Genomic DNA, 25,590 nt, shown 5'->3' on the forward strand with positions numbered 1-25,590 from the left:
AAAAGTGAGGGAAGTCCGACCTCGAACACGCAGGTGAGAACCAGCTACTCCACTAAGGGAGGACACATGAGTCGGTTCTACGAGAAGGACATGTCGTAACTGTTTATCCCTAAACAAACTAGACCTGATAATGTTGACTTGCGCACCAGAGTCCATGAACAAATGAACGGGCGCATTATGAACAGATGCTTGCACTATAGGGCCTATGGTTGCATTGGAAGTTATGTGCAAACAAAAGGGTGGATTGTCATCAGAAAAGATTTGTTCCACTTCATCCCCAAAATCATCTACGTCAGAGACGTGTGAAGCAACATCATCAGCAGGATTGTCATTCTCGAGACTGCTTAAGGCTTCAAAGGAATTGTGAACGGGGATGGTGTACTCATTATCACCTACTGTCACCAGGGGACGGTTTGACTGGGGCGCTCGAATTCCCCCGAATTGGAAGAATGAGCCTGGTTCTCGTTAGTTTGAGAACCACGACGTCTGTTTCCTCTACGGGTTCTGCGGTTGGAACGGCCACGGAAAGACCTAGAGTACTGAAGGTTGTAGAGAGCATTGCACTCAGATGTGTCATGTCCATGTATTCTATGATAAGTACAGTAGGGAAGATCTGACTGGTACTCATCATCAGTACGACGCCTCTTAGGGTAACTATCAGGACAATTAATTGCAATATGGCCACGGAACCCGCAGTTGTAACAAGTCCGCTGACTATGGTTGCTGAATGTACTATGAATACTACGAGGTTTATAATGACTCTGTACACTGGTCCTTGGTGATCGCTGAGATGGTTGACGACCACGATTTGTCGCTGTGGCGCAAACAAGAGGTGGTGCAGACTGAGGCATAGGTGTGAAATTACTTTTGATACATGGGAAAGTACCCTGGGGGCATAAGGCACTTACATGATTTAGGGCTGTAAGTGGCTCCATCGTCACAGTTGGAGGATTAGCCTCATAAGCACACACAGAAGCAGGCGGCATTAGTTCTTTAATTGCTCCAAAAGCTGCTATTTTAGCAAACGATGCTGTGGATGGTTCATCCTCGTCAGGGACAAAAGGTGAGGACTGGACAGCATTGATAAATGATGATAAAAGTTTGTCTAATCTAACAGCAAATGCACTCAACGATTCATTAGTCATGGGTGTAGCATTCACGAGTTCCCTAAGAACGACATATGGATCAGCTGTTTTTACTGGTGGGTCAGTCGAAGATAGGGAGCAGAGAGAGGCAGGTCGGCTGTTGGCGCTTCCCATACTTCCCGTTATATATTATACGTACAAACCAGCCTACGTGAGTATTTTTACCCCATCCACGTTATCGAAACCCACATGACAGACTAACCACACTAGCATGGCGGCCGCCCGGCTTTTACAGAGGCCTTGACTGAATACACTAGCATGGCGGCCGCCCGGCTTTTACACAGGCCTTGACTGAATACACTAGCATGGCGGCCGCCCGGCTTTTACACAGGCCTTGACTGAATACACTAGCATGGCGGCCGCCCGGCTTTTACACAGGCCTTGACTGAATACACTAGCATGGCGGCCGCCCGGCTTTTACAGAGGTCTTGACTGACCACACTAGCATGGCGGCCGCCCGGCTTTTACAGAGGCCTTGACTGACCACACTAGCATGGCGGCCGCCCGGCTTTTCCCTACAGTCATACTTTTGTTTGTAATATATTATGAGAGATGATTCAATACTTACCTTAGAAGTTGCAGCAGCTGTCACTTACCTTAGAAGTTGCAGCAGCTGTCACTTACCTTAGAAGTTGCAGCAGCTGTCACTTACCTTAGAAGTTGCAGCAGCTGTCACTTACCTTAGAAGTTGCAGCAGCTGTCACTTACCTTAGAAGTTGCAGCGGCTGTCACTTACCTTAGAAGTTGCAGCGGCTGTCACTTACCTTAGAAGTTGCAGCGGCTGTCACTTACCTTAGAAGTTGCAGCGGCTGTTACTTACCTTAGAAGTTGCAGCGGCTGTCACTTACCTTAGAAGTTGCAGCAGCTGTCACTTACCTCAGAAGTTGCAGCGGCTGTCACTTACCTCAGAAGTTGCAGCGGCTGTCACTTACCTCAGAAGTTGCAGCAGCTGTCACTTACCTCAGAAGTTGCAGCAGCTGTCACTTACCTTAGAAGTTGCAGCAGCTGTCACTTACCTTAGAAGTTGCAGCAGCTGTCACTTACCTTAGAAGTTGCAGCAGCTGTCACTTACCTTAGAAGTTGCAGCGGCTGTCACTTACCTTAGAAGTTGCAGCGGCTGTCGCTTACCTTAGAAGTTGCAGCAGCTGTCACTTACCTTAGAAGTTGCAGCAGCTGTCACTTACCTTAGAAGTTGCAGCAGCTGTCACTTACCTTAGAAGTTGCAGCAGCTGTCACTTACCTTAGAAGTTGCAGCAGTCACTTACCTTAGAAGTTGCAGCAGCTGTCACTTACCTTAGAAGTTGCAGCAGCTGTCACTTACCTTAGAAGTTGCAGCAGCTGTCACTTACCTTAGAAGTCTTCGTTGACGTTGTCCTGGTAATAAGAAAAATGAAAGTTATATATTCATTTTAAAAATCCCAAAGACATACATTCACATGGTACAGCACAAATTTAGAGGTAAAGGGTAAAAAACTACTCACAAAATTTACAGACAATGACTACATTGATAAAATGCTAAAAAAAAAAGAAAATAAAATTGTCCATAAGGGATGATGACCAACGTGGTGGTCTTGCGGGGACTTGAGCTAGAGTTCGTCACAGCCACGCTAGCGGGAGAGTCAACTGTAAAATCTTGCATATGTGGTCACAGTGGGGCCCCATGCTAACCTCCCTATGGTGTATAAATATACCAACTTGGATGAATCTTATTGTAGCCAGCTGGCTCAGTGGCTCTAGTACTGGCCTGGAGTTTTACGAATCACTCGCCATGGGTGCAAACCCCACCCGTTCCGTGGTTTGTTTACAATCGTATTATTACGCTTTCGTGAGTCAAAGTTTCAAGAGTTGAAAAATAGAGCCCTGGACTCAGTCCAACTGCTCTATAAAAATTAAGAGACGGGCTGGGAGTCATGACCTTCAGCAAACACCACTAGAAAAGTACAAAGTACAAGTAAGCATATACAACGTTGATGTTACACATAATCACGCAAACAAGTACATACAACATTGATGCTACGCACATATACACTCAGGCACATAAAACTTTAACAATATGAACACGCAGGCACATACAACACTGGCGCTTGGCACAGTTTTAATGCGCACGCACGCACGCACTCTCTCTCTCTCTTACACACACACACACACACACACACTAAGAGAACTCGACCTAACGATAATGGAGGACAGGAGGAACAGGGAGGACATGACAACGACATATAAAATAGTGAGAGGAATCGACAGAGTGGACAGAGACAGGATGTTCCAGAGATGGGACACAGCAACAAGCAACAGTTGGAAGTTGAAGACACAGATGAATCACAAGGATGTTAGGGAGTATTTCTTTAGCCTCAGAGTCATCAGGAAGTGGAACGATCTGGAGAGTGAAGTAGTGGAGGTAAGTTCCATACATAGCTTTAAAAAGAGGTATGATAGGGCTCTTGGAGCGTGAAGAGTGACCTACTAGCGACTAGCGAAGAGGCGGGGCCAGGAGCTGTGACTCGACCCCTGCACCACATACGAGTACACACACACACACACACACAAACGACAGTGAAAATAGGAAAAAAAAAACCTTAGTGCTTTCATGTACTTACACAAACACCAAACAGGCCAAGTGTCTTGTCGACAAGTGCCTTTGACAAAATGGTAACTAACACACATACACCACCAAACAAAAAATATATATCAGGCCAAGTATCTATCGACAAGTGCCTCTGACAACTAGTAACTACTACACACTAGCAAGAATACACAACTCACGCAAGTCTTGAATTTTCAGGGTACTGCCGTCATTACTGCTGGGTCATTGAAATATACCACTCTTGACTTACGATCTACACCTGCAGCTTTCAAGTTCATTAATGTTGCAGGCTTGTGTCATGGCTTGCCATACTAGTGTCACCCAACACAGTGTGACGTGAAACACTCACTCCAGTTGACACCTTCACCCGCGATACATCAACCTCTCGCCAAGGCGGTCAAAACCATCAATTTCTTTATTTTTTGTCACAAGTCGATCTTTAACACAAGCTGCCCAGTATATTCCATAACGCTGACATGTTTTTATTACTACCCCTTTTTAATAATATGACAAGTGTCGAGTCAGTCTCGAAATACGTAACGCAAGCTACCATAAATCAACAACATTCTTACATGACATATTACCTGCATTCTAGTTTGACTTTCTTCACTTTGCACCATTCTCAGAACCTTATGCATTACGTTCTCAGAACCTTATGCATTACGTTCTCAGAACCTTATGCATTACGTTCTCAGAACCTCATGCATTACGTTCTCAGAACCTCATGCATTACGTTCTCAGAACCTTATGCATTACGTTCTCAGAACCTTATGCATTACGTTCTCAGAACCTTATGCATTACGTTCTCAGAACCTTATGCATTACGTTCTCAGAACCTTATGCATTACGTTCTCAGAACCTTATGCATTACGTTCTCAGAACCTCATGCATTACGTTCTCAGAACCTCATGCATTACGTTCTCAGAACCTCATGCATTACCCATGAATCTTAAATAAGCAAACAAAGGTAAGAAAAAATAAGAAAATGTTGCCGAAGGCAATAACACATATCTATAACGTGGAGGATAAAATCCATACTGACAGAGGAAAGACAGGAGGGGGTCACACCTGGCACGGAGGTGATGGTGGGACTAGGCACCTAGTTAGTTAAACATCTTTATTATGCACCCCATACTCATCCTGTCGGAGGGGAAAGGATGGTAGTCAAAAGATTACAAACACACATAATGGGTCCAGGGACCGGACCCCAAAGTTATGACAGGTAAACAAGGTACGGTGATAATGAACTATTTACTTCCGTATATCTTCCCACATTTGTAATGACATATTAATGAAGACAATGCGTTAAATTATTTATATTACCTTATATTTTAGCAAGGTATGGTTGAATTTAAGAAAGTTTGTGGTTATATATATATATATAAATATATATATATATATATATATATATATATATATATATATATATATATATATATATGTCGTGCCGAATATGTAAAACTGGTCAATTAGCAAGAACTCATTTAAAATTAATTCCTTTCTGAAATTTTCTCTTATACGTTTAAAGATATATTTTTTCATTAATGTTAATGTAAAAATTTATAATTTTGCACCAAAAGAATCTTAGAAAACTTACCTAACCTTATCATAATAAGCGCAATTTATTTTAGCCTAACCCAACTAAACATATTTTAGATTTGTTTACAGTAATTTAATATTAAACAAACACAGTGAAATATATTTTTTTCGTTAGGTTCAGAATGATTTTGGCGAAATTGTTGCATACACAAATTTTCAGTTGTCCTATATGGCAAGATGAGCGTTGCTATTTAAGCGAAGATTGCAAGTTCTGCCTATTCGGCATGACATATATATATATATATAATATATATATATATATATATATATATATATATATATATATATATATATATATATATATATATATATATATATATATATATGCAAAACAACCACTCTGAAAGAATAGAGAAATTCCAAGCGCTTTCGTGACTACTCACATTATCAAGGAACTATGAAAGTAAAGCATCCAAGGAAGTTATATAAGGGGTCTGGCCAGCACCTCACTATCAGATCCCACAACGGTTAAACACCTGACGCGCGCCGACCCAACTTGGATAGGTCCTTTGCACAACTCACCCCAAAACTATTCTACCCAAGAAAATTTAAAAATTATTTGTCCAGTGTATTATTAAATTCTTCCCAAATTCTATTAATTATAAATGGATCTAATTTATATAAACCAAAGGAAATATTCATATTATTGTCAAAACTGCTTTTTATGAAACAAGATTCAATTATATTCCTGTCGACCATGGACTTGCTTGATACTACTTTCTCAACTTTTTGAAAATCAATTGGATGGTTAAAATCTCTTACATGAATAAATAGAGCATTGGAATCTTGTCCAGTTCTGCTATATTTATGTTGTTTTAATCTTAGTTCGAGATTTTTACCAGTTTGACCGTAATAAACTTTATCGCAAATTTTACAAGGAATCTTATAGACACATCCATCAGCATTTTGGGGGGAATTCTTTATCAAAAGTTTTTTTTACTGTATCAAGATTTTTGAATACAACTTTAATATTAAAAGTCTTAAGAAGAGAAGGCATATCAACCAAGTTTTCATGGTAAGGGAGAACCAACATATTTTTAGTTGAATAAGGCTGGTTGTCCCTTTTTGGATTGTAAGAAGTATTTCTAGCAACTTTAAAAGATTTATCAATTATATTTCTTGGGTATTTTAAATCATTACCTATTTCATAAATTTTGGATATTTCCTCATCTATGAACTCTGGACTACAAATTCGTAAAGCTCTCAAAAACATTGATGAGAAAACAGACAGTTTGACTCTATCTTGATGCGAGGAATAATAGTGGACATAGGAACAGTTATTTGTAGGTTTTCTGTAAATTTTAAATTTGAATTCATTATTACCCTTAATAATTAAAACATCTAGAAAAGGCAATGAGTTAATAAGTAACCTTGTTTCAAAAAAATCTTATCTGAAGAACTCGTTAACTATGATTTACCATTGCCAGTTCCTACTATCATTAAACTTATTAAACTTTGCATTGTTGATGCAAAATTTGTATTTAATAAGTTTTACACTCAGAAGTTTGGTATGGCAATGGGAAATCCTCTTTCACCTGTTCTTAGTAACCTATACATGGAATTTTTTGAAACAAGGTTACTTAACACAATCCTCCCTAATAGAGCTAAATGGTTCAGATATGTTGATGATATTTTGTGTCTTATGCCCAAAAATGTAGATATACACCATTTCCTAGGAAAATTAAATAGCTTAGCCCATTCTATAAACTTTACTGTTGAGTTTGAGGAAAATAACTCATTGCCTTTTCTAGATGTTTTAATTATTAAGGGTAATAATGAATTCAAATTTAAAATTTACAGAAAACCTACAAATAACTGTTCCTATGTCCACTATTATTCCTCGCATCAAGATAGAGTCAAACTGTCTGTTTTCTCATCAATGTTTTTGAGAGCTTTACGAATTTGTAGTCCTGAGTTCATAGATGAGGAAATATCCAAAATTTATGAAATAGGTAATGATTTAAAATACCCAAGAAATATAATTGATAAATCTTTTAAAGTTGCTAGAAATACTTTTTACAATCCAAAAAGGGACAACCAGCCTTATTCAACTAAAAATACGTTGGTTCTCCCTTACCATGAAAACTTGGTTGATATGCCTTCTCTTCTTAAGACTTTTAATATTAAAGTTGTATTCAAAAATCTTGATACAGTAAAAAAAACTTTTGATAAAGAATTCCCCCCAAAATGCTGATGGATGTGTCTATAAGATTCCTTGTAAAATTTGCGATAAAGTTTATTACGGTCAAACTGGTAAAAATCCCGAACTAAGATTAAAACAACATAAATATACCATTAGAACTGGACAAGATTCCAATGCTCTATTTATTCATGTAAGAGATTTTAACCATCCAATTGATTTTCAAAAAGTTGAGAAAGTAGTATCAAGCAAGTCCATGGTCGACAGGAATATAATTGAATCTTGTTTCATAAAAAGCAGTTTTGACAATAATATGAATATTTCCTTTGGTTTATATAAATTAGATCCATTTATAATTAATAGAATTTGGGAAGAATTTAATAATACACTGGACAAATAATTTTTAAATTTTCTTGGGTAGAATAGTTTGTGGGGTGAGTTGTGCAAAGGACCTATCCAAGTTGGGTCGGCGCGCGTCAGGTGTTTAACCGTTGTGGGATCTGATAGTGAGGTGCTGGCCAGACCCCTTATATAGCTTCCTTGGATGCTTTACTTTCATAGTTCCTTGATAATGTGAGTAGTCACGAAAGCGCTTGGAATTTCTCTATTCTTTCAGAGTGGTTGTTTTGCATATTCTGAAATCACCTGTTTACTGTGATCTTATTGCATATATATATATATATATATATATATATATATATATATATATATATATATATATATATATATATATATATATATATATCAATAACAACACTGCACTAGCCAAGGACTCGAACCCATGCTGCTTTGGCCTGCCTCATGGTGGGCGAAAACACATGACGCCCTTATCCACTGGACCATACGATCCTTAAGAGTAGCGCATCCAGTGGAACAATGTTGTACTCGCTACCCAATTACACACGATGGTGTGGATGACTCTAGGCTAATTTCATTCTAGTCCCTGTTTGGTGTACTAGTTCAACGGGCAGTATTTTATATTACATCTAGGGTACTTATCCTGGCTTCTGCAGCTTTGACTTCTGTCTTTCATTTCGTCTTCTCCTCCTCCATCCTCTTTTCCAATTTCACAGAAACCTCTGCCTCCATCCTTTTCTCCATTTTCGCAGAAAGCTCACATATTTTGCTCTCCCGCTCTTGTTCCATCCTTTTACATTGCTCTTCCATCAATTCTTCCTGTGCGTGCGTGCGTGTGTGTGTGTGTGTGTGTGTGTGTGTGTGTGTGTGTGTGTGTGTGTGTGTGTGTGTGTGTGTGTGTGTGTGTGTGTGTCTGTGTCTTAAAATCTCTAATTCTAGGTTCGTATGTGAAAAAAATGAAGCACTTGACATATCTCTTTTACATACGTGATTAAGCAAGAACACACACTGGTGCCGGGACAGTCCTGTATATTAGTCAAGCATGTTTGTAAGTACCGATGACCAAAAAATGAAAACAGCTCGACCTCTACCCCAGACGTCAAAGTTATTTTTTTTCTTGCCTGAACTTGAGCAGATTTGTAGGGTAGGTTATATTAGTTTCAATTAGCTAATTAGCCTTAAGGTGACAAAGACAAAACAATGTTCACATTTACTGTCACCATTTCTCTGTTCAGAGATCTTGAGTTAGAAATACACAAGAAACGTGAGAACACGCAGATAAGAGCTAAATACAAGCTTTTATAGGTTTATGTAATCCTCCAACCCTAACTTAAAAATATAAAATAATAGGATTAACGCGTTGATATTAGTTTGGTTGCAGAATACGTCACCAATTCCCACTTATCAAAGCAGAGTCTTCACTGAGACCTTTCGAATGTACTCACAGCTAACAGCACAATCATCCTTATACTTCACACTGTCACCAAATCTTATCGTTATACTCAAGCAAATGAAGAAATCCACTTCTTTGAATACGTCATTAGGATATTCCTACAGACGTCAGAGTTTTTAATGAAAGAGGTTCTTTTAGTGGTGGTCTCTAATGCGGAACCTATCCGATAAACCAGGTGTTATGATGGTAGCCTCTACACTGAGAAAGTGTCAAGTTTGATTGATACACGACGGTTTGTCATCTAGAGTCGTCATCATGAAGGAGGCTGAAGCGGATATGCCTCGTATATCTGGAAAGTGCATTATTTATGCATTATATTTATGCATGTGCTGGGGAGTGTCTTGACGTCAGTTGTGCCGCCTGTGCAGCTAGTTTATTGTACACTCCATCATGCTCATACTGTAAGCGGTATAAAGCAGGAGTACAGAGGTCACAAAGTTACTGGGATTGAGTTTGAGAAAGATCTGCCTGGTATGGGCCAATGGGCGTGCTGCAGTGTTCCTTTCTTATGTTCTTACGATCCTAAAGGATTTTATCAGATCCCACTGGGCATACTTACATTACAAAAGAATATATTACATTTATTTCATATACGCACAATTTATTCAAATAATTACTGTGCACAATACAAGATAGAGATACAATATAAAAAAATAAATATTTTATTACAATAAACCATTTGTCATTATTGGATTGGTTTCTTCAACAGCAATTTATTCATCTAGTTGACGCATTTTAAATATGGATACAGTCTCAAGATTTTAGATATCTTATCATTAACAATGAAGTATTTTGCCATGGAGGTGTCCGAAAGGTTGGATGTTTGGACACTAAGATATAGTGTTCCAGTGTGTATGGCCTTGTCTTTGTCCACACACTGCATTTGATGTCACTAGTATTTCAATACAAAGCCTACTGCCATAATTATAGCCTAGCCTTAGTCTAGCAGTAACATCTTGCAATCTTCTGACCTTATTATTTTCTTCATAAATATGTTTAACATAACATTTTATTATGATGAACATTTGATCTGCTAGTTCCTATTTATATTGTTCTTGCTTCAATGTCGCTTCCTTGTTCCTTATATTTTTAAACTTTATTTGAGAAACCAAAATTACATTCAATATTCTATTCAATGTTAGTTTAGCTAAATTATCAATTGTCATGCTTCTGGAGGTCTATGTGAGAAGATACCAACTTAACGTATAATAAGGCACAATACAGAGACTAGAACAATGCGCAAATAACCAGCACATAGGTCCAAGTCGGACCGAAACATTGTCATAAGTTTCTTTCTCTTATGGGTGGGTTGTGTACGTAAACGAAAACTTAACCGCAATAATCCCTTTTTTAATTCGTATACATCTGTGCTTAGCTTCACACACCAGTATGCTACATTCAGGTCTCGGGCTATTTAGAACAAGTGTTCAGGAAAGGGAATCGGTTACAATTAAAGTCTGAGGTCGTAGTGTTCACAAGCTTGAGAGCGAAAAGCATGGCAAACAGTACCACCTCCATCATCTTAGCCCTCCACATTTCTGGAGCCCAGTTATTACTTCAAAAAACTCTACATTATAGTACCAGCATCTGGGTGTCCCCTTGGCTGTGTGAATAAGACACAATGAAGCTTATGGTATTTTATAACGAACAAGTATCGTCCACCAGGGAATTTATCAACTTATACAGAAACTGATGAACTCCCTGATGGACGAAAAGTCTTTTCAATAAAATGCCATAACTGGCATTGTCATATTAACATACCGTTGGTGGGTATATTCCAGCACAGTATTGCCATCGCTTGGGCTGACCATTCCCTGGCTGCCCCTCCTCAGGATGACAGGTTCCATGGGATCGTCACCCTTCCCGAGCTAATAGATTCCTTGGCTGGTTCCTGGGTTGATCGGATCATTGTCGCCTGACCTCAGTTGTAGGCAAATTACTAGAGTCAATTATAGCTGAGTTTATAAGAAGCCATCTCGATAAGCATAGCTTGATTAATGTTACTCAGCATGGATTCACAAGAGGCCGGTCTTGTCTAACTAAAAATCTCTTACATGAATAAATAGAGCATTGGAATCTTGTCCAGTTCTAATGCTATATTTATGTTGTTTTAATCTTAGAACTGGACAAGATTCCAATGCTCTATTTATTCATGTAAGAGATTTTAACCATCCAATTGATTTTCAAAAAGTTGAGAAAGTAGTATCAAGCAAGTCCATGGTCGACAGGAATATAATTGAATCTTGTTTCATAAAAAGCAGTTTTGAAAATAATATGAATATTTCCTTTGGTTTATATAAATTAGATCCATTTATAATTAATAGAATTTGGGAAGAATTTAATAATACACTGGACAAATAATTTTTAAATTTTCTTGGGTAGAATAGCTTGGGGGTGAGTTGTGCAAAGGACCTATCCAAGTTGGCTCGCCGCGCGTCACGTGTTTAACCGTTGTGGGATCTGATAGTGAGGTGCTGGCCGGACCCCTTATATAGCTTCCTTGGATGCTTCACTTTCATAGTTCCTTGATAATGTGAGTAGTCACGAAAGCGCTTGGAATTTCTCTATTCTTTCAGAGTGGTTGTTTTGCATATTTTGAAATCACCTGTTTACTGTGATCTTATTGCATATATATATATATATATATATATATATATATATATATATATATATATATATATATATATATATGTCGTGCCAAATAAGTAAAACTTGCGATTTTGGCTTAAATAGCAACACACTTCTTGCCAAATAGGGCATGAGAAAATTTGTGCATGCAATAATTTCGCAAAAATCATTCTGAACCAAACGAAAAAATAAATTTCACTGTTTATTAAATTATTGTAAACTTATATAAAATGTATTTAGTTTGACTAGGTTAAACTAAATTGCGCTTGTTAAAATAAGGTTAGGTAAGTTTCCTAAGGTTCCTTTGGTACAAAAATCACAACTTTTTATAATAACATAATTTTAAATGAGTTCTTGCTAGTTGACCAGTTTTGCCTATACGGCACGGCATTTTATATATATATAATGTCGTGCCGAATAGGCAGAATTTGCGATCCTGGCTTAAATAGCAACGCTCACCTTGCCATATAGGACAAGCGAAAATTTGTGTATGCAATAATTTCTCCAAAATCATTCTGAACCTAACGAAAAAAAATAATTTCACTGTGTTTGTTTAGTATTGAATTATTGTAAACAAATCTAAAATATATTTAGTTGGGTTAGGCTAAAATAAATTGTTCTTGTTATAATAAGGTTAGGCAAGTTTTCTAAGCTTCTTTTGGTGCAAAATTATAAATTTTTACATCAACATTAATGAAAAAATACATCTTCAAACGTATAAGAGAAAATTTCAGAAAGGACTTAATTTTAAATGAGTTCTTGCTAATTGACCAATTTTACATATTCGGCACGACATTACACATACATAATATATATATATATATATATATATATATATATATATATATATATATATATATATATATATATATATATATATATAAGATACAACAGCACTTAGGATTTAAAATCAATCAAAAGAAACATTCTTCAATTATTCAATAGGAACCAATGTGTTCAATAAATCTATCAGATTAACACTTACATAGCCCAACAACACTGAACCTTGGAAATATAAACACAAATGCAGTATAATGTGATCCTTTATTGACTACGTTTCGCCCACACAGTGGGCTTTTTCAAGTCACAAACAGAACTACCTGGGGTGGAAGGGAACGCGAGTATTTATAGTCCGGTTCAGAATGCTGAGGTCAGGTGAAGAATGTTGCATCTGATGATGTACCGAGTGGGGTTATAGAGTCTAAAAACTTGGGTAGCTTGGAAAGGAGATTGGACAAGTTTGTGAGCAGACCTTCTACAGTGTTCTTATGTGGGATAGCGACGAAGAAGTTTCTTGGCAAGTGGTTCAGCTGTGTTATAGAAGCCACTATTCTGGTTGAAGTTGTCGGATATAGAAATAAGTGATGATTCCAGGATTCTTCGGTATTGAGTGTTGTCTTCTGTGGCGATAAGTCTTGAGTTTCTGTAGTTTATCAAGTGGTTGTGTGAATTACGGTGTTGTACGCAGGCATTCCTTGTGTCGTCAGACCTGCTTGCGTATTGGTGTTCTGAAATACGTGTTTGGAGGTCCCTTGATGTTTCGCCCACGTATAACTTGTTGCAGTCATTACAAGGGATTATGTATACCCCTGCAGAGGATGGAGGCTTGTCCTGTCTACTACTGGTGATGTCCTTGATGGTCGTGGTTGTGGAGGTAGATACTTGGAATGATGTTTTGGCAAAGATGTTGGAAACATGTTTGACAATGGAGTTGGTGGGAAGGACTATGTATCTCTTCTCGGCAGTGTCTTCTCTGGGTGTGTTGAAGATGTTAAATGCCCGCCGTCTGCAGTCTCTGATGAAGTGACGAGGATAGAGACTGCAGACGGCGGGCATTAAACATCTTCAACACACCCAGAGAAGACACTGCCGAGAAGAGATACATAGTCCTTCCCACCAACTCCATTGTCAAACATGTTTCCAACATCTTTGCCAAAACATCATTCCAAGTATCTACCTCCACAACCACGACCATCAAGGACATCACCAGTAGTAGACAGGACAAGCCTCCATCCTCTGCAGGGGTATACATAATCCCTTGTAATGACTGCAACAAGTTATACGTGGGCGAAACATCAAGGGACCTCCAAACACGTATTTCAGAACACCAATACGCAAGCAGGTCTGACGACACAAGGAATGCCTGCGTACAAAACCGTAATTCACACAACCACTTGATAAACTACAGAAACTCAAGACTTATCGCCACAGAAGACAACACTCAATACCGAAGAATCCTGGAATCATCACTTATTTCTATATCCGACAACTTCAACCAGAATAGTGGCTTCTATAACATAGCTGAACCACTTGCCAAGAAACTTCTTCGTCGCTATCCCACATAAGAACACTGTAGAAGGTCTGCTCACAAACTTGTCCAATCTCCTTTCCAAGCTACCCAAGTTTTTAGACTCTATAACCCCACTCGGTAAATCATCAGATGCAACATTCTTCACCTGACCTCAGCATTCTGAACCGGACTATAAATACTCGCGTTCCCTTCCACCCCAGGTAGTTCTGTTTGTGACTTGAAAAAGCCCACTGTGTGGGCGAAACGTAGTCAATAAAGGATCACATTATACTGCATTTGTGTTTATATTTCCATTGTGTCGGTATTTTATACCATTTATTTCCAACACTGAACCTTCTTGTAAGTAAACTCTAGCATGACAGTTTGAAGCCAAGCACACAAGGCATTCTCCAGCTGTCTTAATGAATCCAACAATTTCCAAGTTTATTAACCATGTTAGTAAAGTGCCAAATTTTCGTCTATACAGAATAAATTTAGAGAATGAAATCTTCATAAAATACATCAGTCATGAAAAAATTCAATCTGTTCAGATGGTCATAAAAAAAATTGCCACATTCACTTAAATGACAAACTGGCACTTACTGCAACAACAATCTGACTCTCTTACACAGGATATACCAGCCGACCAGAAGACGCTTTCTTAAGTTACCACAATATTAAAAAACTCAAAACACTTTTAAATAAATTTAGTATATTTAAACTTATTGCAGCTGAAACTTACTGTCAAAGTTTTGAAGATTATCAGAAGAGGAGTTCTCTCGTTACTGCCTAGATTAACGATTGCAATCCAAGCTTAGAACTATGTAATTAAATTACCAAACTGCATCAATACAAAGTTTAATTACTGGGTGTCAACCTGTACCTAAGATGCGGTAGACATTTAAAGACGGAAACACTTACAAAGATCTATATTCGAATATATTTAATGTAATTTTAAGGAAAAAATTAACATTGTTTTACACAAAACTGACAAATGTGCATCTCCACCCATCAGTTCCACTCCCACTGTCACTTACACTCCCACCATCAGTTACACTCCCACCATCAGTTACACTCCCACCATCAGTTACACTCCCACCATCAGTTACACTCCCACCATCAGTTACACTCCCACCATCAGTTACACTCCCGCCATCAGTTACACTCCCGCCATCAGTTACACTCCCACCATCAGTTACACTCCCACCATCAGTTACACTCCCACCATCAGTTACACTCCCGCCATCAGTTACACTCCTGCCATCTGTTACACTCCCACCATCAGTTACACTCCCACCATCAGTTACACTCCCACCATCAGTTACACTCCCACCATCAGTTACACTCCCACCATCAGTTACACTCCCACCATCAGTTACACTCCTGCCATCAGTTACACTCCCGCCATCAGTTACACTCCCACCATCAGTTACACTCCCACCATCAGTTACACTCCCACCATCAGTTACACTCCCACCATCAGTTACACTCCCTCCATCAGTTAAGTGCACGTAGCCTCGCCCTGGTACACTACACCAGCGTTGAACAGTTAAACCCGATCAAATGAGGCGTTCTCAAGTAATAATTATAGTACTGGAAAACAAATTCAGGTAACCACTTAAAGACACCTCTTCGGGAATACCGAGTAATGTATGGAAATGTGTTCCAGTTATAAAATAATGACTTAGTGATTAAAAAGTTGTTGCTCTGATGACTGCCATCCAAAGGTGTACTTACGGCAGCTGTGTTTATCACACCTGCTGCTGCTGCTGCTGCTGCTGCTGCTCTTCCAACTGCTACTACTACTACTGCTGCTGCTCCTCCTCCTCCTGCCCCAGCTGATGCTGCTGTTTCTCCTCCTCCTCCCCCCCTTGCTCTTGCTGTTGCTGTTCCTGCTGTTGCTGCTCCTGCTGTTGCTGCTCCTCCTCCTCCCCAAGCTACTGCTGATGGTAATTCATGTCTCGTCTACATGACAGCAATACTTCACCATTGTTAGAGGAAGAAAAATAAGCGAGAGAACAATCGTAGGAGGTTTTCCTCTATTATACAATACTTATTATGATAAACCTCGGATATGATCTTCAAAACTGAACCACCCACCCTCTCCCCCTCCCAACCCTCCCTCTTCCCCTCCCAACCCTCCCTCTTCCCCTCCCAACCCTCCCTCTTCCCCTCCCAACCCTCCCTCTTCCCCTCCCAACCCTCCCTCTTCCCCTCCCAACCCTCCCTCTTCTCCTCCCAACCCTCCCTCTTCCCCTCCCAACCCTCCCTCTCCCAACCCTCCCTCTCCCCCTCCCAACCCTCCCTCTTCTCCTCCCAAACCTCCCTCTTCCCCTCCCAACCCTCCCTCTCCCCCTCCCAACCCTCTCTCTTCTCCCAAACCTCCCTCTTCCCCTCCCAACCCTCCCTCTCCCAACCCTCCCTCTTCCCCTCCCAAACCTCCCTCTTCCCCTCCCAAACCTCCCTCTCCTCCTCCCAACCATCCCTCTTCCAACCCTCCCTCTCCCCCTCCCAACCCTCCCTCTTCCCCTCCCAAACCTCTCTCTTCCCCTCCCAAACCTCCCTCTACCCCTCCCTCTCCCAACCCTCCCTCTTCCAACCATCCCTCATCCCTTCCCAACCCTCCCTCTTCCCCTCCCAACCTTCCCTCTTCCAACCCTCCCTCTTCCCCTCCCAACCCTCCCTCCTCCCCTCCCATCCCTCCCTCCTCCCCTCCCATCCCTCCCTCTACCCCTCCCAAACCTCCCTCTCCCCCTCCCAAACCTCCCTCTCCCCCTCCCAAACCTCCCTCTCCTCCTCCCAAACCTCCCTCTCCCCCTCCCAAACCTCCCTCTCCCCTCCCAAACCTCCCTCTTCCCCTCCCAACCCTACCTCTTCCCCTCCCAAACCTCCCTCCTCCCCTCCCAACCCTCCCTCTTCTCCTCCCAACCCTCCCTCCTCCCCCCTCCCAACCCTCCCTCTCCCCCTCCCAAACCTCCCTCTCCCCTCCCAAACCTCCCTCTCCCCTTCCTAAACCTCCCTCTTCCCCTCCCAACCCTCCCTCTCAAACCTCCCTCTTCCCCTCCCAACCCTCTCTCTCCACCTCCCAACCATTTCTCCCCCTCACAACCCTTCCTTCCCTTCCCAACCCTCCCTCTTCCCCTCCCAACCCTCCCTCTCCCCCTCACAACCCTTCCTTCCCCTCCCAACCCTCCCTCTCCCCCTCCCAACCCTCCCCCACCCCCTCCCAACCCTTCCTTCCCCTCCCAGCCCTTCCTCCCCTCCCAACCTTCCTTCCCCTCCCCCTCCCATCCTTTCCTCCCCCTCTCATCCCATCCGCCCCCTCCCATCCCTTCCGCCACCTCCTAATCCTTTATCCTCACCTATCCCTTCCGCCTCATCCTTCCTCAAGAAAGTCAGTCGAGAAAGAAAAGTGAAATTAACAACGAAATTATAAAAAAAAGGAACAACGAAAACAAAACAAGGAACAACTAAAAACAATTAACAAAGAAAACAAAACAAGGAACAACGAAAACAAAACAAGGAACAACGAAAAGAAATCAAAGGAACAACGAAAACAAAACACGGAAAAACGAAAGAAAAACAAGGAACAGCTAAGATAATATTTGTAAGAAATACTAAGAACAAGGCCCAGCACAATGTTGTTACTCAGGAAACCCAGAATATCAACATTTTTCCCCCAGCAATTATGTAATACAATACGCAAATAACCCGTACACAGGAGAGAGAAACTCACCACGACGTTTCGCTCCAACTTGGACCATTTACTCTAAATTTACTTAATAAATGGTCCAAGTAGGAGAGAAAAGTCGTGAGCTCCTCTCTCCTATGTGCGGGTTATTTGTGTATTGTTCCTTTATGGTCTTTACGAGATTAATTGTTTATGACAACGTGTACAAAATATATTTTTAGGGAAGAGGGTTTATGAGATTTACATAATACTTATCTACTGAAAGCACATTCAAAATAAATCAATAGTCATCGAAATAATAATTACTATAATTTAAGAGATTTGCTATAAAAAAAATCGGGTCCTTCAGGTTAAAAGAGTCCCTTAAAATGTCACCGAGGTCCCTAGAGGAACCTTACCTGGAGTTTACCTGGATAACATCCAGGATTAAAATTTAAAGACCAGGTCTCAGGTCCTGTTATAATGACAGTGACGGGTAGACCAGGCTCCAGGTTATAATGAACATCACAGTGACGGGTAAACCAGGCTCCAGGTTATAATGAACATCACAGTGACGGGTAAACCAGGCTCCAGGTTATAATGAACATCACAGTGACGGGTAGACAAGGCTCCAGGTTATAATGAACATCACAGTGAAGGGTAGACCAGGCTCCAGGTTATAATGAACATCACAGTGAAGGGTAGACCAGGCTCCAGGTTATAATGAACATCACAGTGAAGGGTAAACCAGGCTCCAGGTTATAATGAACATGGAAATAAATGGTATAAAATACAGACACAATGGAAATATAAACACAAATGCAGTATAATGTGATCCTTTATTGACTACGTTTCGCCCACACAGTGGGCTTTCTCAAGTCACAAACAGAACTACCTGGGGTGGAAGGAACGCGAGTATTTATAGTCCGGTTCAGAATGCTGAGGTCAGGTGAAGAATGCTGCATCTGATGATGTACCGAGTGGGGTTATAGAGTCTAAAAACTTGGGTAGCTTGAAAAGGAGATTGGATAAGTTTGTGAGCAGACCTTCTACAGTGCTCTTATGTGGGATAGCGATGAAGAAGTTTCTTGGCAAGTGGTTCAGCTATGTTATAGAAGCCACTATTCTGGTTGAAGTTGTCGGATATAGAAATAAGTGATGATTCCAGGATTCTTCGGTATTGAGTGTTGTCTTCTGTGGCGATAAGTCTTGAGTTTCTGTAGTTTATCAAATGGTTGTGTGAATTACGGTGTTGTACGCAGGCATTCCTTGTGTCGTCAGACCTGCTTGCGTATTGGTGTTCTGAAATACGTGTTTGGAGGTCCCTTGATGTTTCGCCCACGTATAACTTGTTGCAGTCATTACAAGGGATTATGTATACCCCTGCAGAGGATGGAGGCTTGTCCTGTCTACTACTGGTGATGTCCTTGATGGTCGTGGTTGTGGAGGTAGATACTTGGAATGATGTTTTGGCAAAGATGTTGGAAACATGTTTGGCAATGGAGTTGGTGGGAAGGACTATGTATCTCTTCTCGGCAGTGTCTTCTCTGGGTGTGTTGAAGATGTTTAATGCCCGCCGTCTGCAGTCTCTGATGAAGTGACGAGGATAGTGGAGTTTAGAAAATATTTGTTCAATTATAGTGCATTCTTCCTCAAGGAACTCGTTGCTGCAGATTCTGAGTGCACGAAAGAAGAAGCCTATAATTACACCACGTTTGGTTTTGGTGTCGTGGTGAGAGTAGAAGTGGAGAAGATCGTTTTGGTTGGTGGGTTTTCGATAGACTTTAAAACGAAGTTCGTGGTCAGCTTTGCAGAGCAGGACATCAAGGAAAGGAAGAGTGTTGTCGACTTCTTCTTCAAGTGTGAACTGGATTGAAGGCTCGACCTGGTTGAGCTTGTCTTGGAGAGCTTGAACGTTGAAGCGTTTAGGAGTTATGAGGAGGATGTCGTCAACATAACGGAGCCAGGTGACAGATGAGGGAATAATGGTGGAGAAACGTTCGGCTTCTAGATGTTCCATGTATAGGTTCGCCAGGACTGCACTGAGTGGCGAACCCATGGGTAGTCCAAAAGTCTGCTGGAAGAGGTGATTTTCGAAAGAGAAACACGTAAAGCCAACACATAGTTCAACAAGGTCGATGATCATCAGATGCAGCATTCTTCACCTGACCTTAGCATTCTGAACCGGACTATAAATACTCGCGTTCCTTCCACCCCAGGTAGTTCTGTTTGTGACTTGAAAAAGCCCACTGTGTGGGCGAAACGTAGTCAATAAAGGATCACATTATACTGCATTTGTGTTTATATTTCTATAATGAACATCACAGTGAAGGGTAAACCAGGCTCCAGGTTATAATGAACCTCAGAGTGACGGGTAGACAAGGCTCCAGGTTATAATGAACATCACAGTGAAGGGTAGACCAGGCTCCAGGTTATAATGAACATCACAGTGAAGGGTAGACCAGGCTCCAGGTTATAATGAACATCACAGTGAAGGGTAAACCAGGCTCCAGGTTATAATGAACATCACAGTGAAGGGTAGACCAGGCTCCAGGTTATAATGAACATCACAGTGAAGGGTAGACCAGGCTCCAGGTTATAATGAACACCACAGTGAAGGGTAGACCAGTCTGCAGGTTATAATGAACATCACAGTGACGGGTAGACCAGGCTGCAGGTTATAATGAACATCACAGTGAAGGGTAAACCAGGCTCCAGGTTATAATGAACATCACAGTGAAGGGTAAACCAGGCTCCAGGTTATAATGAACATCACAGTGAAGGGTAAACCAGGCTCCAGGTTATAATGAACATCACAGTGAAGGGTAGACTAGGCTCCAGGTTATAATGAACATAACAGTGAAGGGTAGACCAGGCTCCAGGTTATAATGAACATCACAGTGAAGGGTAGACCAGGCTCCAGGTTATAATGAACATCACAGTGAAGGGTAAACCAGGCTCCAGGTTATAATGAACATCACAGTGACGGGTAGACAAGGCTCCAGGTTATAATGAACATCACAGTGAAGGGTAGACCAGGCTCCAGGTTATAATGAACATCACAGTGAAGGGTAGACCAGGCTCCAGGTTATAATGAACATCACAGTGAAGGGTAAACCAGGCTCCAGGTTATAATGAACATCACAGTGAAGGGTAAACCAGGCTCCAGGTTATAATGAACATCACAGTGAAGGGTATACCAGGCTCCAGGTTATAATGAATATCACAGTGAAGGGTAAACCAGGCTCCAGGTTATAATGAACATCACAGTGAAGGGTAAACCAGGCTCCAGGTTATAATGAACATCACATTGAAGGGTAGACCAGGCTCCAGGTTATAATGAACATCACAGTGAAGGGTAAACCAGGCTCCAGGTTATAATGAACATCACAGTGAAGGGTAGACCAGGCTCCAGGTTATAATGAACATCACAGTGAAGGGTAGACCAGGCTGCAGGTTATAATGAACATCACAGTGAAGGGCAGACCAGGCACCAGGTTATAATGAACATCACAGTGACGGGTAAACCAGGCTCCAGGTTATAATGAACATCACAGTGAAGGGTAGACCAGGCTCCAGGTTATAATGAACATCACAGTGAAGGGTAAACCAGGCTCCAGGTTATAATGAACATCACAGTGAAGGGTAAACCAGGCTCCAGGTTATAATGAACATCACAGTGAAGGGTAGACCAGGCTCCAGGTTATAATGAACATCACAGTGAAGGGTAAACCAGGCTCCAGGTTATAATGAACATCACAGTGAAGGGTAGACCAGGCTCCAGGTTATAATGAACATCACAGTGAAGGGTAGACCAGGCTCCAGGTTATAATGAACATCACAGTGAAGGGTAAACCAGGCTCCAGGTTATAATGAACATCACAGTGAAGGGTAGACCAGGCTCCAGGTTATAATGAACATCACAGTGACGGGTAGACCAGGCTCCAGGTTATAATGAACATCACAGTGACGGGTAAACCAGGCTCCAGGTTATAATGAACATCACAGTGAAGGGTAGACCAGGCTCCAGGTTATAATGAACATCACAGTGAAGGGTAGACCAGGCTCCAGGTTATAATGAACATCACAGTGAAGGGTAAACCAGGCTCCAGGTTATAATGAACATCACAGTGAAGGGTAGACCAGGCTCCAGGTTATAATGAACATCACAGTGAAGGGTAAACCAGGCTCCAGGTTATAATGAACATCACAGTGAAGGGTAGACCAGGCTCCAGGTTATAATGAACATCACAGTGAAGGGTAAACCAGGCTCCAGGTTATAATGAACATCACAGTGAAGGGTAGACCAGGCTCCAGGTTATAATGAACATCACAGTGAAGGGTAGACCAGGCTCCAGGTTATAATGAACATCACAGTGAAGGGTAGACCAGGCTCCAGGTTATAATGAACATCACAGTGAAGGGTAAACCAGGCTCCAGGTTATAATGAACATCACAGTGAAGGGTAGACCAGGCTCCAGGTTATAATGAACATCACAGTGAAGGGTAAACCAGGCTCCAGGTTATAATGAACATCACAGTGAAGGGTAGACCAGGCTCCAGGTTATAATGAACATCACAGTGAAGGGTAAACCAGGCTCCAGGTTATAATGAACATCACAGTGAAGGGTAGACCAGGCTCCAGGTTATAATGAACATCACAGTGAAGGGTAAACCAGGCTCCAGGTTATAATGAACATCACAGTGAAGGGTAGACCAGGCTCCAGCTTATAATGAACATCACAGTGAAGGGTAGACCAGGCTCCAGGTTATAATGAACATCACAGTGAAGGGTAGACCAGGCTCCAGGTTATAATGAACATCACAGTGAAGGGTAGACCAGGCTCCAGGTTATAATGAACATCACAGTGAAGGGCAGACCAGGCTCCAGGTTATAATGAACATCAAAGTGAAGGGTAGACCAGGCTCCAGGTTATAATGAACATCACAGTGAAGGGTAAACCAGGCTCCAGGTTATAATGAACATCACAGTGAAGGGTAGACCAGGCTCCGGGTTATAATGAACATCACAGTGAAGGGTAGACCAGGCTCCGGGTTATAATGAACATCACAGTGAAGGGTAGACCAGGCTCCGGGTTATAATGAACATCACAGTGAAGGGTAGACCAGGCTCCGGGTTATAATGAACATCACAGTGAAGGGTAGACCAGGCTCCGGGTTATAATGAACATCACAGTGAAGGGTAGACCAGGCCAGGCTCCGGGTTATAATGAACATCACAGTGAAGGGTAGACCAGGCTCCAGGTTATAATGAACATCACAGTGAAGCGTAGACCAGGCTCCGGGTTATAATGAACATCACAGTGAAGGGTATAATGAACCAGGCTCCGGGTTATAATGAACATCACAGGTTATAATGAACATCACAGTGAAGGGTAGACCAGGCTCCAGGTTATAATGAACATCACAGTGAAGGGTAAACCAGGCTCCAGGTTATAATGAACATCACAGTGAAGGGTAAACCAGGCTGCAGGTTATAATGAACATCACAGTGAAGGGTAGACCAGGCTCCAGGTTATAATGAACATCACAGTGAAGGGTAAACCAGGCTCCAGGTTATAATGAACATCACAGTGAAGGGTAAACCAGGCTCCAGGTTATAATGAACATCACAGTGAAGGGTAGACCAGGCTCCAGGTTATAATGAACATCACAGTGAAGGGTAAACCAGGCTCCAGGTTATAATGAACATCACAGTGAAGGGTAGACCAGGCTCCAGGTTATAATGAACATCACAGTGAAGGGTAAACCAGGCTCCAGGTTATAATGAACATCACAGTGAAGTGTAGACCAGGCTCCAGGTTATAATGAACATCACAGTGAAGGGTAGACCAGGCTCCAGGTTATAATGAACATCACAGTGAAGGGTAAACCAGGCTCCAGGTTATAATGAACATCACAGTGAAGGGTAGACCAGGCTCCAGGTTATAATGAACATCACAGTGAAGGGTAAACCAGGCTCCAGGTTATAATGAACATCACAGTGAAGGGTAGACCAGGCTCCAGGTTATAATGAACATCACAGTGAAGGGTAAACCAGGCTCCAGGTTATAATGAACATCACAGTGAAGGGTAGACCAGGCTCCAGGTTATAATGAACATCACAGTGAAGGGTAAACCAGGCTCCAGGTTATAATGAACATCACAGTGAAGGGTAGACCAGGCTCCAGGTTATAATGAACATCACAGTGAAGGGTAGACCAGGCTCCAGGTTATAATGAACATCACAGTGAAGGGTAGACCAGGCTCCAGGTTATAATGAACATCACAGTGAAGGGTAGACCAGGCTCCAGGTTATAATGAACATCACAGTGAAGGGCAGACCAGGCTCCAGGTTATAATGAACATCACAGTGAAGGGTAGACCAGGCTCCAGGTTATAATGAACATCACAGTGAAGGGTAAACCAGGCTCCAGGTTATAATGAACATCACAGTGAAGGGTAGACCAGGCTCCGGGTTATAATGAACATCACAGTGAAGGGTAGACCAGGCTCCGGGTTATAATGAACATCACAGTGAAGGGTAGACCAGGCTCCGGGTTATAATGAACATCACAGTGAAGGGTAGACCAGGCTCCGGGTTATAATGGTGAAGGGTAGACCAGGCCGGGTTATAATGAACATCACAGTGAAGGGTAAACCAGTTATAATGAACATCACAGTGAAGGGTAGACCAGGCTATAACATCACAGTGAACATCACAGTGAAGGGTAGACCAGGCTCCGGGTTATAATGAACATCACAGTGAAGGGTAGACCAGGCTCCAGGTTATAATGAACATCACAGTGAAGGGTAGACCAGGCTCCGGGTTATAATGAACATCACAGTGAAGGGTAGACCAGGCTCCGGGTTATAATGAACATCACAGTGAAGGGTAAACCAGGCTCCAGGTTATAATGAACATCACAGTGAAGGGTAGACCAGGCTCCAGGTTATAATGAACATCACAGTGAAGGGTAGACCAGGCTCCGGGTTATAATGAACATCACAGTGAAGGGTAGACCAGGCTCCAGGTTATAATGAACATCACAGTGAAGGGTAGACCAGGCTCCGGGTTATAATGAACATCACAGTGAAGGGTAGACCAGGCTCCGGGTTATAATGAACATCACAGTAAAGGGTAAACCAGGCTCCAGGTTATAATGAACATCAGTGAAGGGTAGACCAGGCTCCGGGTTATAATGAACATCACAGTGAAGGGTAGACCAGGCTCCGGGTTATAATGAACATCACAGTGAAGGGTAGACCAGGCTCCAGGTTATAATGAACATCACAGTGAAGGGTAGACCAGGCTCCGGGTTATAATGAACACCACAGTGAAGGGTAGACCAGGCTCCGGGTTATAATGAACATCACAGTAAAGGGTAAACCAGGCTCCAGGTTATAATGAACATCACAGTGAAGGGTAGACCAGGCTCCGGGTTATAATGAACATCACAGTGAAGGGTAGACCAGGCTCCAGGTTATAATGAACATCACAGTGAAGGGTAGACCAGGCTCCGGGTTATAATGAACATCACAGTGAAGGGTAGACCAGGCTGCAGGTTATAATGAACATCACAGTGAAGGGTAGACCAGGCTCCAGGTTATAATGAACATCACAGTGAAGGGTAAACCAGGCTCCAGGTTATAATGAACATCACAGTGAAGGGTAAACCAGGCTGCAGGTTATAATGAACATCACAGTGAAGGGTAGACCAGGC

The 25,590-nt window shown here is 41.7% G+C and overlaps 1 protein-coding gene across 1 annotated transcript in view; it reads right to left on the minus strand.

The window, feature by feature from the left end:
- The window catches only part of aop (anterior open), a 399,666-nt gene that overhangs the window by 132,205 nt on the left and 241,871 nt on the right, over positions 1–25,590 (minus strand). Inside the window, exon 2 of the mRNA XM_070089453.1 lies at positions 2,495–2,519. The gene's annotated coding sequence lies outside the window, so the exon portion shown is untranslated. The remainder of the gene's footprint in view (positions 1–2,494; positions 2,520–25,590) is intronic.

Source organism: Cherax quadricarinatus, chromosome 28, assembly GCF_038502225.1.
Source record: "Cherax quadricarinatus isolate ZL_2023a chromosome 28, ASM3850222v1, whole genome shotgun sequence".
Taxonomy (NCBI): Eukaryota; Metazoa; Arthropoda; class Malacostraca; order Decapoda; family Parastacidae; genus Cherax; species Cherax quadricarinatus.